General features: G+C 41.1%; 1 non-coding gene across 1 annotated transcript; it reads right to left on the bottom strand.

The window, feature by feature from the left end:
• Positions 1 to 2,797: 2,797 nt before the first annotated feature.
• LOC123326551 lies at positions 2,798 to 2,904 on the bottom strand. The gene has a single exon (XR_006541171.1). It is a non-coding gene; the product is annotated as a U6 spliceosomal RNA (small nuclear RNA).
• Positions 2,905 to 4,609: the final 1,705 nt, after the last annotated feature.

Raw genomic sequence — 4,609 nt, 5'->3', positions numbered from 1 at the left:
ACCGTGCAGGCCAGTTCACTTTGGCCACCACACCGAGACACCACTCAACGGCCTGGAGGAGGAGGGATGACGAGATCTCACTCTGTCCTTCGTCCTCCCCAGGGAGACCCCGGTGCCTGCGCAGAAACGAGCCTGGAGTCCGTGCACTTCGGTTTTGATGCCTTGAAATCAAAGGCACATACTTTTTAAAAAGTGAGAGAATAGGTTACTGCATATGAACCCTGATTTTAAGTATTTTTACATTTCTCATCAAAAATACTGGCTTTCTAGTCAAAATACTGATAAAGGAAGAAAAAACTGTCAATGAGTTATCAACTAAATGTATTCCCGTGAGTCTGAGTCATTCTTTGACCTAGTGACTGAAGTTGTGGATATTAGCGTAGATGCATTTTCTGAGCTGAAAGTCGATTAGAACTGACACGCGAACATGTACTCTCTCTCTCCTTTCGCTGCTACTCTAGAGTAAAAGTATTGTGAGAAGCCAGAGCACACAGAATCCTTTTCAAACTAATGCAGATGAAAATGTCATTTCTCATCTCTCTAGCAACTTCTTGGTTTGACTGAAAATGACTTATTTGATCCATCAGTGAAGCTTCTTAATTATTCCGTTGTAGGAAACCCTGCCTAGATGAATCGGTATTAACTTTGAAACAAGGGAGTCCTATCGGGTGCTCAGGATAAAGAGCAGTAAAGTTGAGATAAGACGACATTGTGGGTGGTATGGAATGAAAACACATCTCTGTTCTTAAGTTCCAGGAGGGCCGCTAATTAGAGCCACTTGCAAGGAAACTCTTTAATTTAGTTTTGATATGTGATACTGGGTTTCTGGTGGCACCTTCAAAATAATGTTTTTTCTTAGGGCATAAAAAAGTTGCAAATTAGATTACATTAAAATGATCATTTTTTTAGCATTTCCATTTATTTTAATCCCCACTTTTGTTTTGTTTTGTTGTTTTGCTTTCCAGACTTGGAAAATTAATGATTGACTGGACTAATTCAGTAGCCTGGTTGATGAATTAGAGCATTAACAAGAAAATTTTGATGTAAGTATGAATCTTTAAGCCATATTTCCAACCTTCCACCATATGCATTCTTTGGTTAATATTAAAAGTTTATTCCATGGCATCATTTCCAGTTATGTTCTTCTCAAATATATACTTTACTCACTGTTTCTCTGTCTCTCTGCATCCATCCAGTGCAATGGAGATAAATGGACAATCACTCTTGAACACACAGCGGGCTTCTATTGAAGCACTTGGCCTGTTAGCCCAGCTCCAGTGTCCTTTTTTTGGTAGAATGAATGTTCTGGCATAGCAGTCACCCAAGTTGTGATTTTGTTTCCTTATAATCATTGCAATTGTGTTTGAAATAGCCATAATGCAATTTTCTCAGTATGAGCTATTTTTAGCAGTGCAAAACTCTGACTGCAATTTTTTTCATTTTATTTCTTTTTTAAAGATTTTATTTATTTATTTGTGAGAGAGAATGAGAGAGAGCACATGAGAGAGGGGAGGGTCAGAGGGAGAAGCAGACTCCCTGCGGAGCAGGGAGCCCGACGCGGGACTCGATCCAGGGACTCCAGGATCATGACCTGAGCCGAAGGCAGTTGCTTAACCAACTGAGCCACCCAGGCGCCCCATTTTATTTCTTAATATAAGGTGGGCATTCTTGTTTAACCATATCCACAGACTACCTTAATGAACACAAATGTGTCACATGATCTTTAAATAAGTGAATGTCACTATGTTCCAAGGCAAAAAAAAAAAAAGTTACATCACCATGACACAAAAATGATACCATAACAGGTAAACTCTGCTCCAAGATTTTGAATAATTTTTTTTTCTTTAAAAACAGGAATCCATCTATCTTCAATTATAAAATACATGTTCATTGAAAAAATAAATTTCGGGGCCCCTGAGTGGCTCAGTCGGTTAAGCGTCTGACTCTTGGTTTAGGTGGGTCGTGATTTTGGGGTCCTGGATGGAGCCCCATGTTGGGCTCTGTGCTCAGCAGGGAGTCTGCTTCTCCCTTTGCCCCTCCCCCTCTGCTCCTTCCCCCCCCCACCTGCTTGCACTGTGCACGATCAACAGTGTTTTATTCTCTCTCATAAATAAAATCTTTATTAAGTAAATAAATAAATTTCAAGAAAGGCAGAAGAGCATGGGGAATATACATAGTGGTTTATATTGTCTGAGACATTTTTTTCTATGAATTTATTCAAACTCAAGTGCAATTTTACATAAGATCATACCACAGGATGGTTCACAACTGAGTTGTTACTTAACATAGACAGCTTTGCATAACAAATCACCACAAACTGCAGCTGAAGACAACATGTATTTATGATCTCACAGTTTTTGTGGCCAGGTTATAACTTAGAAATTGGACAGGGTCAAAGTCTCATCAAGGACTTGATGGGGAGAGACATGCCTCCCAGCTCCGTCAGGTTCCTGGCAGGACTCACCTCCTCGCAGGTGTAGACCGGGGTCCCTATTTTCTTGTAGATGGTCAGCGGTGGGCTGTTCACAGCTCCGAGGTCACCCTCAGTCCTTAGCCACGTGGTCCTCTCCATAGACTGTGTCACAACACGGCAGCTTCTTCAAAGCCAGCAAAGGACAGAGAAGCATCATCATTATTTTTTAATCGTTTTACTACCCAAGGCCTACATTTTTTTTTTTTTTGGCTTTTTTTTTTAATTGAAGTATAGTTGGCTCACAATGTTACATCAGTTTCAGGAGTACAACACAGTGATTCGACAACCCTGTACGTTATGCCATGTTTACCACAAGCGTAGCTAAAAAACGTGGCACGTTTCACAAATCTGCAAGTCACCTTTGTGCAAGAGCTATGTCAATTTTCTCAGTTTCTTTCCAACTTGGGTGTGTGTGCTGCTGAATTGAGCACAGAATCATTACCCTTTCAATGATAGCATAATATTCCGCTCTATGAATGTAACATAGTTTATCCTTATAGATATCAGGTTGTTTCAATTTTTTTTAATTTTTTTTTTAGATTTTATTTATTTATTTGACAGAGAGAGACACAGCAAGAGAGGGAACACAAGCAAGGGGAGTGGGAGAGAGAGAAGCAGGCTTCCCGCGGAGCAGGGAGCCCGATGTGGGGCTCGATCCCAGGACCCCGGGATCATGACCTGAGCGGAAGGCAGACTCTTAACGACTGAGCCACCCAGGCGCCCCTCAAATTTTTCTTAATTATAAACGAAGCTACAATGCAGCTTTGTGACTTCTGCTCTTTCCTTCCTGTAACCCCTAGAAGTGGAATTGCGGAGTCAAATAGTATGTACTTTTAAAATGTTTTTACACTTGGGGCACCTGGCTGGCTCAGTCAGGGCAGCACTCGACTCTTGATCTCAATGTTGTGAATTCAAGCCCCATATTGAGTGTAGAGATTACTTAAAAATAAAATCTTAAGGGGCGCCTGGGTGGCTCAGTCATTAAGCATCTGCCTTCGGCTCAGGTCATGATCTCAGGGTGTTGGGATCGAGCCCCGCATCAGGCTCCCTGCTCGGCGGGAAGCCTGCTTCTCCTTCTCCCACTCTCCCTGCTTGTGTTCCCTCTGTCACTGTGTCTCTCTCTCAAATAAATAAATAAAATCTTTAAAGAAATAAAATCTTAAAAAATAATAAAAAATAAATAGAATTTCTTTATATTTAGAAAATAACCATCCGGAAAGTTAATCCCATTATACTTCTACTGAGAATGGGTGAGAGTGCTGGTCTGTGCACATACTTGCCAACACTGGCCTTATCCATAAATTTAAGCTTTGCCGATTTAATGGTAAAAAATTATACCTCATCGTTTTCATTTGTATTTCTTTGATTGGTGAGGTCAAACATGTTTATGCTTATTGGACACTGTTTTGCAAACTGTCCTTAAATGACTTGTTCGCTTTGCGATTGTGAAAGCACTTTGTTTATTAAGTGCCCTTAGTGGGTTTTTCCTAATTTATGTCACTATTTTGGGGAATCGTCGGTCGTATAAAAGTTTTAAGTGTGGGACACCTGGGTGGCTCAGTCGGTGGAGCGTCTGCCTTCAGCTCGGGTCACGATCCCGGGGTTCTGGGGTCGAGCCCCGTGTTGGGCTCCCTGCTCACTAGGGAGCCTGCTTCTCCCTCTGCCTCTGCCTGCCGCTCTCCCTGCTCGTGTTCTCTCTCTTCACCCTCTCTCTATCCCAAATAAATAAATAAAATCTTAAAAAGAAGTTTTAAGTTTTTTTCGGAAGTCAGTTCTATTAGTCATTTTCTTAATGCTTTTTGCCATCGACGTCATGCTTAGAAATACGTTTTCCTCCTCAGAAGTGTAAAAATCCTCACACCTGGTGGTTCTAAAATTCTTATGGTTTTGTCTCACGTTTTAAGTTTTAATTGCTCTGGGATTATTGTGCTGCAAGATCAGTTGCTTCAGCGATGGCCATGACAAGGGTTTGTATTTCTTTTGAGTTATTCTAGATGAGCAACTCCAGAGCTATTTTAGAGATGAGTCACTTGTGGCTGCAGATTTGTGGGAAACAGAGAACAAATTAGTGCTGTGGAGTGTCTTCAACATGTGGTCTCTGAGTAATTTAATTTCCGGCAATATGCACTTTTCCCT

This window comes from Neomonachus schauinslandi, chromosome 13, assembly GCF_002201575.2.
Source record: "Neomonachus schauinslandi chromosome 13, ASM220157v2, whole genome shotgun sequence".
In the NCBI taxonomy this organism is placed as follows: domain Eukaryota; kingdom Metazoa; phylum Chordata; class Mammalia; order Carnivora; family Phocidae; genus Neomonachus; species Neomonachus schauinslandi.
This window is presented reverse-complemented; position numbering and strand designations above follow the sequence as displayed.